This window comes from Lynx rufus, unplaced genomic scaffold (genome assembly GCF_022079265.1).
Source record: "Lynx rufus isolate CCGP_SWC_20201006 ecotype Redwood Valley unplaced genomic scaffold, mLynRuf1.p SCAF_10, whole genome shotgun sequence".
Classification (NCBI taxonomy): domain Eukaryota; kingdom Metazoa; phylum Chordata; class Mammalia; order Carnivora; family Felidae; genus Lynx; species Lynx rufus.
Genome location: NW_025814824.1, coordinates 73,196,508 through 73,210,346, shown reverse-complemented (window position 1 = coordinate 73,210,346; position 13,839 = coordinate 73,196,508). Strand labels below are relative to the sequence as shown.

At 44.4% G+C, this 13,839-nt stretch overlaps 1 long non-coding RNA gene across 1 annotated transcript; it reads right to left on the bottom strand.

Annotated features, from left to right (window-relative positions):
* Positions 1-10,342: 10,342 nt before the first annotated feature.
* LOC124526538 (uncharacterized) lies at positions 10,343-13,608 on the bottom strand. The gene is made up of 5 exons (XR_006965688.1): positions 13,383-13,608; positions 13,067-13,188; positions 12,776-12,904; positions 10,868-11,158; positions 10,343-10,782 (listed from the first exon to the last, which is right to left on the bottom strand). It is a non-coding gene; the product is annotated as an uncharacterized LOC124526538 (long non-coding RNA).
* Between the last annotated feature and the right edge of the window lie 231 nt (positions 13,609-13,839).

Sequence of the window (13,839 nt, the reverse complement as noted above, 5' to 3'; positions counted from 1 at the left end):
GTCCCATGAGGAAGGCAAGCAGCTGCCTAGGCTCTTTGTCCTAGGGACTGTCCCCAGGACTCCACCCTGACAGAGGGCCACCGACCTTCTTTGATGCTTAATTCTTGTGGCAAAGAAACCTGTTTCTCGGTCTTTTTTAGTTTCCATTTGGCGAGTACCCCGTGAGGGTAGGTTCTTCTTCCTCCCATGTGGGTTGGCTCTCTTACCCTCTTTTTTCTTGCTCCTTAATGGAGCAAGAAGGGGTTAACTAGAAAGCCATTTGGTTCAATTGATGAAACCCTGACTTTCAGAGAGGAACACATGAATGCTCACAGAGGTACTCTGAGCTTCTTTGGTTTGTTGCCACAGCTTTTGGTATCTTTAGATAAAACCAGCCATGTTCTAACTGGAAAATGGGAAATGACGATTCATTTCCTTCTTGCAGCCCCTTTGGGCTGTATTCTCCAAAACTGGGCAATTTTTTTTTAATAACATTGTTTGACAGAAATATTCATTTGACTCTGGAGAAAAATGGCCAATAATGGATCTGTAAATTACACTATCTTGCGATTTTATTTTATAAAAGGGAGATATTTGGAAATTGGGCCTTTAAGATTTTGTTTGCACCTGATTTGCATATTTGTATGTGGTCATGTATGTTGTCAGTGTGAGATATTTTCTCTAACCTTCGGTGGTATTGCTGAGATCAGCTTGTAAAAAGAGCTTTATTTCCTTGGTTTAAAGGCAAGCACTTGTAAGAATTAGCCATTCTAAAACTCAGAGGCAGGTTTGAGGCATGCTCTCCAGACTCTTAATTTGACTGCCCTTTCTTTGGACTTTCCTTGAAGTCTCCAGGGTTGGCTTTGCTGCCCGTCGGGCAGATGAACGTGGGTTCAGTTATAAAACGAGTAAATTGTAATATTGGCATGTAAAAAGCTTAAAACATTGCTTCTTCATCACCAGAAATGAACATGGTTGCTTTGTGTTCAGTAAGACTGGGATGCTTTTCCTAGAACATCAAAGATGAGTATCCCTTTTGTTGATTCTGAAGTTCTACCAATTGTATTTGGAATATAATTCAATCTTTCCCCACAGATTAAAAATGTGGGTTTTTTTTTTTTGCTTTTTCTCATATTTTAGTTTACAGTGTAATGATTTCAGGAACAGAATTTAGTGATTCATCACTTACATATAACACCCAGTGCTCATCCCAACAAGTGCCCTCCTTGATGCCCCTTGTCCATTTAGCCCATCCCCCCACCCAACACCCCTCTAAGCAACCCTCAGTTTGTTCTCTGCATTTAAGAGTCTCTTATGGTTTGCCTCCCTGTTTTTATCTTATTTTTACTTGCCTTTCCTTATGTTCATCTGTTTCTTAAATTCCACAAGTGAAATCATGATATTTGTCTTTATTTTGCTTAGTTCCATCCATGTTGTTGCAAATGGCAAGACCTCATTCTTTTGATGATGGAGTAATATTCCCTTGTATATATCTATACCACATCTTTACCCATTCATCAGTTGGACATTTGGGCTGTTGTTGATAGCACTGCTATAAACATTGGAGTGCATGTGCCCCTTCAAAACAGCATTTTTTTTTATCCTTTGGATAAATACCTAGTAGTGCAATTTCTGGGTTACAGGGTAGTTCTAATTTTTTGAAGGAACCTCCATACTGTTTTCCAGAGTGGCTGTACCAGTGTGCATTCCCACCAACAGTGCAAAATCATTCTCTGCATCCTCAAAAAAAGTGGTTTTTAAATGTAAGTTTTCCCTAAACATTTGTCCCCAAACCCATTCTGATACAACTATTCCATGAACAGTTGGGTATTGCAAACTAGAAGACCAGGAACATTGTCTAGTGTATGCCTTTATTTCTGGTTTTCCCCTGGGGTACATCCTAGTATCACTCTCTCCACTCACCCACCCACCCCTGCACCACACGTCTTGGAGCTGGGTGTGACCATGTGGCTTGTTCGAGCAGTAATCATTAGAAGTGATGTACATCACTTTCTGGAAGGAGTTTTGAGAGCCAGTATGCATTTTATCCATCTCTTCCTTTGCCACATTGCCAGTACTCAATAGTCACTCTATCTACCTGGTCCCAGAGGGTGATGACCCAAAGCTCCAACTTGTGATGGTGGTTTGCTTTGAGAAAGAAATGTTTATGGCATTGAGCCACTAGGATTTGAAGGCTGTTATCACAGTGTAACATGGCCTACCCTGCCCAATACATGGGAGTCCATTATGGACCCTCAGGTTTTGCTAGGAAAGCAAAATTCCTTTAAGTTTTCAAGTATATTGCCATGGAGTTATACCTAACATTCTCGTGTATTTTGTAGTCTTGTCTAATTATGTTATTAGGTATGTTGCCTTTCTTAATCTAATTCTGCTCTTGTGCTATATGAATCAACCTATTGACAAAGACGAACAAACTTTTAAAGACAAAAGTTTTATTTTGTCTTTAGCCTAAGTTAGGGCAGCTGCCTGGGCACAAAGAGTGCTCCAGTGAAGGAACATTTAGTACGGGGTTAGAGGTGTTTTTATATAAAAAGTTACAAATGACAAAGAACATTCCAGAACGTTACAGGATTTATCTTATGTTCTTAGTATGTATAAGCCTGTATAACTTTAATCTTATGGCAACAAGGTTTCTTTTAAATTTGTGTTTTTTATTTTTGTAATATGAAATTTATTGTCAAATTGATTTCCATTTGTGTTTTTTTTTTTTCAAACAAAGCTGTTTCGAAAGGGTACCTGCACCCCAGTGTTTACATCAGTGCTATCAATAGCCAAAGTGTGGAAAGAACCCAAATGTCCATCAGTTGAGGAGTGGATAAAGATATGTGTGTGTACATATATACACATATATATATATACACGTAATGGAGTATTACTTGGCAATCAAAAGGAATGGAAATCTTGCCATTTGAAAACTACATGGATGGAACTAGAGAGTATTATGCTAAGCAAAATTAGAGGAAGACAAATATAACTTCACTCATGAATTTAAGGTACAGAACAGAAGAACATAAGGGAGAAGCAAAAATGTAAGAACAAGAAAGGGGACAAAACATAAGAGACTTCAAATACAGAGAACTGAGGGTTGCTGGAGGGGGTTGTGGGTGGAGGGATGGGCTAAATGGGTAAGGGGCATTAAGGAGGACACCTGTTGGGATGAGCACTGTGTTATACGTAGGGGATGAGTCACTGGAATCTACTCCTGAAATTACTGCACTATTATGCTAACTTATATGTAAATTAAGAAAAGAGGGGCACATGGGTAGCTCAGGAACTTGATTCAAGTGGAATTTCAGGGGGAAGAAAAACCGTTTTGTTTTTGTAACTCCAGTATACCATATGCAGTAGGAAGTCCTACTGAGCACCAAAAATATGACACATAATATGCAGGAAGATTTGTAGAAAAGCACATGGATAAGAGAACCATGTTGTTATCACAAAAGAATAGATACAAACAGAACAAAGCACAAATTTACTGTTAGAGTTCTGCATCCAGGTGACTCTTAGATGTTACCTGCATTAGAAATCTTAGCCTCCATCTTCAAAATGCTTCAGCCTTCTCAGGCCACCCTCTAGATGTATTTAACAGTTTTAAGCTTAAGTTTCCAGCAACGTTCTTACTGCTTCAAGGCATGTTTACAAATACATCTGTAAAATGCTTGGAGAATGTGTTAAGGGAATAGCACAATTAGCTATGTGGCCTGGAAGGCTGCTTCTATTTACAAGATTACTGCTAGGGCTCCCAGTTAAACATGGTAACTTGGACACAGGATTACCTGTGTTCTATCCTGAAACCCCAACTATAGTGAACTTAGATGTTTGAGAGGAGAATGGAGGCAGAATCCCTTAAAAAAACAAAGAATAAGAGGAGGTAATAGAAAAGAATGATAACAGATTTGGGAGTTGGCAAGCAGAACATCAAAGGCTGTGTTAGCAAACCAGAGAGAGTCAGAATGCAGCATCTGCTGGGGAAAGAGAAAGCTAAGAAGAATTGGGATCTTTTATGCAGCACTCCGGAAAGGTCCCAGCCAGGGACAAAAGGAACATCTGGTACGAGAGATCTGAAATGCCCTATGGCACCACCCCTGCGGCAAGCCAAGAAAGGAGATGGTCCAGATTGGTACCAGGGGGAGAGTAGCAAGGGCAGGGAGGAGTAGCAAGTTTCTGGATGTATTTTGAAAGACAACCAATAGGATTTCTTGATGGTACGTGTAGGAAGAGAAAAAGAATCTTGGGTTTTTGCCCAAGCAACAGGAAAAGTAGAGTTGACGTTAGTTGGAAGAAAATTACAAGTTTAAAAAAGACCAGGTGTTCACATGTAGACAAGTTTGAGATGCCTATTGGACATCCAAGTGGCAATGGTGAGCCATTATCCGTTATCAGTGGTCAAGAAACTAACATGCCTTCTACCCTTCTGTCTTCCCAGTCTGTCACCCAGGCACGTGAAAAAAATCCAGATGTAAGTGAACACAACACATACGGAAATGCCATTGAAGATGGGCTGCTCCCCTCCCCAAACAATATTCACTCCTCATTTCTATATTGTCTTGGCTTTGGCAAGTTTTCCTATGAAAAATCATAATTGTTCACTGACTGGCATAGTTAAGCCAATAGGAGTCAAGACCAGATCCATTCAATTTGTACTCTAACAATATCAGAATCTGCAATATTGTCCTCAGGTATACTCCAGGGTTCCAGCTGAAGCAAGCCCACGAAGCCATTAGTGTCCATCTACATAAGTGGCTCTTTCCTTAGGTTTCTGTATCAACTAAAGCATTAATCCACAAGGTACAGGATGTATTAACAATTGCAGTTACCTTGGCCCCCAAGGGGGAAGTCTAGGGTAATTCCCTCATCCATAACAACCCAAGCCAGAGAATTAAGGCTGACCTGGGTGCCCACTAGGACCAAGGAGGTGCTTCCTTAAACACTTCCAGGTGACCTCTTCAGGTGTAAGCCACTGTTTTAGGCGAGAGAAAAGCTGATGTGTAGCTTCCACATAAGCCATACAATCCCAGGAGAGAATATAGTGCCCTTGGAAGAGTTTAGTTTTGGGAAGTTCCCTGAACTAGGATCTACATTCTGCAGAAAGCACAGGTTGACAGCAGCTCCAACATGGCCTCCTAGCCGACGGAAAGTCTTTGGGTCTCCGGCTCATCCATTTGGAAGGTCTGAAGACCATTTAGTTTGTCTCAGTGCTAGCCGGGTCACATCTATCTACATCATAGAATGGTCAGAGCCATCTGACCGAGGAGGGCAGACTCAGCCAGTAAATTTCTTTCACCCATTTGGGAGGGACCTACCGTGGACTTTCTCCTACAACACAGCTGAGGACAGTTCTGAAAGACAGGTCATTAATGCCCTTTCCTCCCCTGACCTGAGCTGCTTTGTTGTTCCCTGCCACCCAGGTCTTCTGTCCCATGTCAGTAGCTATAGCCACTTTCTGTCTAGTCATCCCTTACTCATTCGAGCTTTTCATCAAGAATCAGGTGAGAGACCTTTTTATAAAACTTGATACTTAAGTTGGAATCCCTTGGGCATCCCTTTCAGGGAATGATAAACAACCTGAAGTACTGATAAACAACCTGAAGTACTATCAGGGGCGAGACAGGCCCTGACTGCCACAGGTGGGGGTGGTCAAAGGGCTGCTGAAATCCATCTGTAAAGCAGGAGAAGGGGAAACCTCCCTTGCGATATGGCCATCCCCACTGTGGGAGAAGCAGGTCAACTTACGGCTCAAGTCACAGGCTGACATGCAACAGTAGCCTCTGCATCAAGAGCAGAGTTAGGTTCGATCAGACAGTTGATCCCAGTAGGTCTCAGATGCCTGGGCATAAGCCAGTTCTGAGTGACCCAGACGGTTCAATCAGCAAGCATAACATCTTTGATTGTTCTTCCACTTGGAGAAGTGCAGCCTGCCCAGACAGCCAGGCCATTGACAACAGCCCACACGTCTGTGTTCTGCCCAATGGGGTGACCACATCTACTTCTACTGCAGGGCTGGCTCTGAGGGGGAACAGCTATATCAGCTCAGTGGACACTGCGAGGTTTCAACTTCTCTAAAACCTCATCAAGCCAGTGCATTGTAGGCTCAGAAGATGGCTCCACTGGGCTAGGGTCTTTGGCTCCAGCTGGGGACAAACGGGGTGTGTGCAGTAACTGAAGCTTCCATAAGGAATTGTGTGCTTTTCCCCCAAGACAAGACAAGATACTGCTGGGGTCAAGACAGCAATGTTCTTGAATAGATGAGGCCATTTCTTGACAAGACTTTTGGGCTTTTTCTCCCTTGTTAGTCTCAGAGTCCAAGTTAACCAACCCCAGAATGGCAATTTGAGAACTGAGCATCACAAGGCCTTCACAGATCAATTATTCCAACTCACTAAGAGCTAAGAGCAGCTTTCCAAAAGGAGTCCCTCTGATGTGGCTATAAGTCTTAAAACCCCAAGGGCAAGTCCAGGTAAAATCTGTCTCCCTTTGTTAAAGGCTCTAATCTGCAGAGTCAAACTTGTTCGGTCTCAAATGCTTAAAGAATCTAAGGTGTTAGGGGTCCTTTGTGGGGTTAGGATGTAGAAGTTAGGGCAAAGATAGCCCCTTTTCCCCCTTGAGTGCTAGAGAGATGGGATATCTTGAACCCATCTATAAGAACAGAAGAAATTTTACTTGGCACCCAGCCCCTCGGATTTTTTCAGATTTGTCCACCACCCCTGCTGACAGAAGTGTGTAACACTGGTCAGGGCCATGGAAACAGAGGTCTTGTTGGTTGGCAGTCAGAAGCCTATGTAGTGAGAACTTCGGACATCAGAGGGTAGAGGCTCCCATGATGAATTCTGACCCTCATACTGGCAGCAAATGGCAGTGGAGTTAGTCCTACTAGTGATTTTCTATATAGAGCTCTGCCCCTAGCAGGCTAATCCCCTCTGGAATGGGGAAAGGCAAGCATATAACAACTCTTACAGGATGCAGCAAAAGTGGTTCTAAGAGGGACGTTTATAGCAATACAGGTCTACCTCAAGAAAAATTGCAACCTAACCTTACACCTACATCTGAAGGGCTGGGGCAGGGGGCATTTGGGGGGGGGGGGGGAAGACACACACACACACAACCATAGGCCAATATCTCACAACTATAGATGCAAAAATCCTCAAAACTTAAGCAAACCAAATCCAAGTAAACATTTAAAAAATCCTACAGCACGATCAAGTGGGATTTATTCCTGGGATGCAAGACTGGTTCAGTTTTCACTTATCAACATGATACATTACATCAATAAGACAAAGCATGAAAACCACATGATCAAATAGATGCAGAAAAAGCATTTGACAAAGTATAACATGTATTCACGTTAAAAACTCTGCCAAGTTTAGAGAAAACATACCTCAACATAACAAAGGCCATGTATGAAAAACCCACAGTGAACATCATACTCAATAGTGAAAAACAGTTTTCCCCTAAGGTCAGGAATAAGACAAGGATGTCCACTTTTATTCAACATAGTGCTGTAAGTCCTAGCCATAGCAGTCAGACAACGTAAATCAAAGGCATCCAAATTAGCAAAGAAATAAAACTACTTGTAGATGACCTACTGTATGTAAAAAACCTTAAAGCTCCACCAAAAACTATTAGAACTGATTATTGTATTCTGTAAAGTCACAGGATATAAAATCAGTATACAGGGGCACCTGGCTGGCTCAGTCAGTAGTGCATGCAACTCTTGATCTTGGGGTGGTGAATTTGAGCCCCATATGGGAGGTAGGAGGAGTTTAAAGAAAAACAATTTTAAACATCAGCGTACAGAAATTTGTATTCGTCTCCACCAATAACAAAGCAGCAGAAAGTGAAATTAAGCAGACAATCCCACTCATGGGGTGCCTGAGTGGCTCAGTTAAGCATCCAACTTCATCTCAGGTCATGATCACACAGTTTGGGAGTTAGAGCCTTGCATTGGGCTCTGACAGCTCAGAGCGGAGCTTGCTTCAGAGTCTGGGTCTCCTATCTGCCCCTCCCCCGCTCATACTCTCAAAAATAAGCATTAAAAGATGTACAAAGAAAACCATCCCATTCACAACTGCACCCAAGACAGTAAATTATTGAATAAACTTATCCAAAGAGGTGAAAGACCTGTACTCCAAAAGCTAACAGATGAAATTCAAGATGCAAAGAAATGGAAAGACATTCCATACTTGAGTTGAAAGAATATCATTAAGAGGTCTATACTACACAAAACAATCTGCAGATTTAATACAATACTTGTCAAGAATACCAACAGAATTTTTCACAAAACTAGAACAATCCTAAAGTGTATGGAACCCTAAGATTTGTATGGAACCATAGAAGACCTCAAGTAGCCAAAGAAATCTTGGAAAAGAAAAACCAAACGAGAAGTGTCAATTCTAGATTAAGTTATAGATTATAAAACAGTAATAATTACAACAGTATGGAACTGGCACAAAAGTAAGCAGATCAATGGAATAGGGCAGAAAAACCTAGAAATAACCCACAATTATGTGGTCAATTAATCTTTAATAAGGAGGTATGAACATACAATGGGAAAAAGTCTGAAATGGCACTGGGAAACTGGACAGCTACATGCAAAAGAATGAAACTGGACCACTCTTTCACCATGAACAAAAACTCAGTAACGGATTAAAGACCTAAGTGGGAGACCTAAAACCACAAAAATCCTTGAGAGCACAGGCAGTAATTTGACATCAGCTACAGCAATATTTTTCTAGATCAGTCTCCTAAGGCAAAAACAAAAATACAACACAACTATTGTGACTACCCCAAAATAAAGAGTTCCTGCACAGTGAAGGAATGGGAGAAGATATTTGCAAGTGATGTATCCAACAAAGTAACAAAAATATATAAAGAACAGCGACAACTTAAGACCCCAAAAATAGTCCATTTAACAAGTGGGCAGATGTCGACATTTACTCCAAAGAAGACATAGAGATGGCCAACAGACATGAATATATGTTCAACCTCACTCATCATATGGAAAATGCAAATCAAAACAGTGAGATATCACCTCAGTCCTATCAGGATGGCAAACACACACACACACACGAAGAAAGTGTTAGCAAGGATCTGGAGACAAAGGAACCATTGTGTATTGGTGGGAATACAGACTGGTGTAACAGCTCTGGAAAACTGCATGAAGCTTCCTCAAAAAGTTAAGAATCTAACTACCTTAGTTCCAGTAATTGCACTACTGGGTATTTACCCAGAGAAATAACACACACACACACACACACACAAATTCAAAGGGATACATACACTCCAATGTTTATTGCATTATTTACAATAGCCAGGATATGTAAGGTGTCAGTGTCCATCAATGAATGAACGGATAAATATGTGGTATGTGATTATTCAGCCATAATGAAATCTTGCCATTTGCAACAACATGGCTAGAGTTACAGAGTACAATGCTATGTGAGAAGTCAGAGAAAGACAAATACCAGATGATCTCACTCATGTGGAATTTAAACAAATGAGCGAAGAAAAAAAAAAACTAAAGAGAACTGATGGTTACCAGAAGGGGGGGATGGGGATAGGTCAGATAAGTGAAGGGGATTAAGCAGTACACTTATGATGAATAAAAAATGAAATTTAAACTCCCACAGTCAGATGTAGACACAACAAAGAAAGCATATTGGGTCAGCCCAAAGGATCCCATAACCCAAGATCACATTAGTTTTTCTCCTCACCAGGACCTTGAGCCCCATCCAGGCATCCCTTCCTGCCCTCGACCCAAGTAGGATAGAGACTTTGGCGCCTGTGTCCCCACCCTGCCCCCATCCAGTATTCCCTAGATGTGGCTTTTTCCTTAGAGTGGCTGGTGGGAGGGATGCAGGAGCAGCGGAGAGGGAGAGACCAGCTCTGCACCAGCAAGCAAGGCCTATGTACTGTTTCCAACAGCCCGTCAACTGCTCATAGCATCTCCCAGTGTAAGAGTGAGCCACCACCAACAGCACTATTTGGGTTTCAGGTTTCAATCCCACCTTGCACCGGTCAGTCTCCTTCACGGGTAGGCCAGAGAGAGGCTCTTAGCCCATTACCACTTGGGCCAAGAGCACTTGCTACCAGATCCCAGGGTATTTGCTTCTCCTATCCCCTAACCCAGGCTGCAAAGGGTCTTGTCCTTTCTTTCCCAGAAAGCCACATTTCATTCAGCATCCCACTCTATCAAAACGATCAAGAACTGTGGAGAGTCTGAGACTATTCTTGCTTGCAAGCTAAGGAGACCTGCCACGTTCTACATGCTTCCCAGCAGACAGCAGGAGCTTCACATTTGGAGTCCCTTTGCCCCCCACCCCCACCCCAAGTCCCCTGGCAGCAACGTGGAACAGGCTTAGGTTGATGCTATGCACAGAGTGGCTGTCACAGGAACCCTAATATCCGGAAACCCCACCAGTTTAAAGAGGCTGCCAACAAAATGGCAGATTTCAGCCACCTATCATAAGAACATTTCCTCAGGAGTATTCAGGAAAAACCCAGCTTAGTTTTCAGTGACTTACAAATGGAATTCCGGCGAGATATGGATCTCTGCAATAGAGGTACCAGTGCCTACCAGTTCCTACTGTCTCCTCCCACATCTTGCTAGATCCTACGACACCAGCCCTCAGCTTGGGTCTGGCTGAAGTCCAGAGCCCATTTTGTTCTCCATCAGCTCCGTGCTGTGGTTCTGACAACATGGCCTGGCCTCCTCCTTGTATAGGAGATTCCATTTTTTTCTTTGAGGATGTGGTCCCTTGACTTGCTCAGTGCTGTGGGTGGGACCTGTGGAAGCAAACTTACATCACACAGGGGATACTCCTTCCCCTTTCCCAGGGGGTGTTCTCTTGGGAAGAACCAGGGGACCTACCTTGTCCTGACAGGAGTGCTCTCTTCCCATTCCCTCCAAATGAAGATTACTTTTTAATGGTCTTCACGGTCCCCCATTAGTATTTAACTTCCTCAAAATCCAGGTTTGAGGCCTTCGGAGTCTGGGGTCTGTCAGGAAAGTCTGCTGGTTTGGTGAGAGCGAAGAGGGTCGCAGGGGCCTGGTATTTCGGCTGGCAGAATGGGACTGGGGGACATGGAGAAGTCGGAGTTTTAACTCAGGCCTACACTGCGCTCATTTTTCAGGAGAGGCTCTCCGATGACAAAGGCTGCCCTAGGGAATCATTGAATTCGAAGCCAATTAGGAGAGTGAAGGAGAAAAGTGGAGGTTTGTTAAAAGAGAAAACAATTTAAGTTTCGAGAGAGCTAAAGCAAGCACACGAGCAAGCAGAGGAGAGGCAGGGAGAGAGGATCCCAAGCAGGCTTTGTGCTGAGTGTGGAGCCTACTTGGGATTCTCTCTTCCTCTCTGCCCCTCGCGTCCTCTCTCAAAATTAACTTAAAACCACCCCCCACCCCGGAAGTGAACAGGTGAAACTTGCCAAGTGCTCGACCTCAGCGTACAGCCAGGCCTCATCATCCTCACACTTCCTACTTGGGTCCAGGCTCCAGGTGTTTTCCTTTGTGTCCCTGGTCCCAACCCAACGAATGGGAGAAGACAGCCTTAGCAAAGTGGCTCTCCATGGGGAGTGATTTCTGCCCCCAGGGGACGTTTGGCAATAGATACATGTTTTGGTTATTGCAGCTAGGTAGGGGATGCTACTGACATCTAGTGGGTGGAGGCCAGAGTTGTTGTTAAACATCCCAAGTGCGTAAGATAGTCCACCTGCCCCCCACAGTAAAGAATTACACAGTCCCAAGGATCAGTAGTGCCGAGGAGGAGAAACCTTGCAAGGGGTGAGTGTAAGTCTACCCTCAGATGAGCTCGGTTGGTGTTTAAGGCACAGAAATCCCTCATTCAGACACTTCATACAGGTGCACTGAGTTTTTTAGATGTATTTTTAAAAGCTTGTTATTTTTGAGAGAAAGCATGAGGAGAGAAGCAGAGGGAGAGAGGGGGACAGAAGTTCGGAAGCAGCCTCTGCACTGACAAACCATGAGATCATGGCCTGAGCCGAAGTGGGATGTTCAACCAACCAAGCCACCCAGGTGCCCTGGGTGCACGGAACATCCCCTATTAGGCTTAAAGATAATTATTTTCCGTAATTTTCTCTGAAGCTCCACTGTCTGCCTCCAGCAGAAAATAGTCTTCCTGATTTCAAAATAGACTTTGACCCTTTCTATTGGAGATTGAATCTCTTCTGGATTAGTACCCCATGCTTTCAGGATTTCTCTCTTATTTTTGTTTTTCGCTCCCCGAAGAAAATTCCTAGGTGGGGGGGGATTGTTCTCACTTTGGGGAGACGGCAGTGACAGCCATCAAGTGCCCGCTGGCTCGTGCTGACTTTCAGAGGCATCCGGCCCCTGCTGCCCCCAATGCTAAAGCCCTTCCCAGCCCCCAGTTTCCTCTCCCCTCCGCTTCCCTGGTCTCTTCTCAGCTGCTCTTCCTAAGAAGGGGGCCACTGCAGGTACCCCGCTCCTCTTTCTGGGAGGATTACCATTCCCAAGCAGTGAGGAATGGTCTCCCGCTCGCCCTACAACACTCCAGAGCCCAGAGGACTGCTGGGGGGTGGGGGGGAGTGGGTTTCTCGCACCTCTCACCCCCCCACCTCCAGCCACCACCCCACTCTGCTGCGGTGGCCTAGCTGGAGGCGCTTTCCGTACAGGTCACCTTCATTCTCTGCCTCTCCTCACACTCCCCCAGAAATCTGGTCTGGGGCTTCTGTTGTGACCCCACTCCTTACTACTGGGGGGCACCAGAAAGAGGTAGCTCAGGGTCACTCAAACACTCACCAACACAGAACGCTCTTAACATTCCCTTCCAATTCTCAGGCCAACTCACGTCCTCCTTCTGTGGTTAGAAGCAGCTTTCTTCCACGTCCTTGGTTATTCGTAAAGCAACAGACCCCTAGGCCAGGGCACCTGGGGGCGTACAGAATCCAGAACAAGTGGTCACACTCTGGCCTCAGCTTCAGACCTCCATAATTGGAAGCCCTGAGGGGAAAAGCAGCCTCTTGGGTGTTGAGCTGTGACGGTGGTAAGAGGGAGGGGAAGAAAAGGACACAAATAGGGAAGAAAAGTTACCTTGATGGTTACAGCTGACAATTGAGGGGAAGGGAGCTGTTGCTGGGGTCCTGCTGACCACCGGGAGCTGTCACGTACGAACTCTGCCAGAGCTGCATACTTTTCCAAGAAAAGCCAGCAACCTGAAGATGTACGTGAAATGTCTTGGTTTTAAGTAATGCCAAGATCTTGTAGACCAAGGGAGACTGGTTTGGTGGCCTGATATGTCCTGTGTGCCGTAGGCTTGTCTCAGCCTGCCCTCTGGCAACCACAGGGGGTACGTGGGAGGGAGAGGGAAAGATAGAGCCATTCTTCCAAACCCCGGGACAGAGCTTACCATCTGAAGTTCCCCCCAAGACAAGAATCTCACTGCCAGCAGCTTGAAGTCCATGTTCACCGTTGTCTGAACCGCCAAGACCAAGAGTTTCAACGTCCTAGCAGGGTCAGGCTTCTGTGCTTAAATACTTTCCCCCAGATGAGCCCCAAGCTGGAGCGGGGTTGGACTGCAGGCTACAGGTGAGTCAACTGACCCCAGCTGTGCAGACGGGAGGCAGCAATCCCTGACCCATGGCTGATTGGTTCAGGAGCCTTCTAGGAGCCAACCTACAAGTGAGGATGATTCTGTCTCTCTCAGTAAGATACTGGTGCACCTGGGCTTAAATTGTAAGTCCCTTGTGCATGAAAAAAGGATTTTTTTTTTCCTCTTAAAGGAAAATATGTCCCATTCATATGTTAAGCCTTTTGCTGCATATACATAAGCCTTTTGCTCCTTGAAAAATAGCGTGTTTTGCATG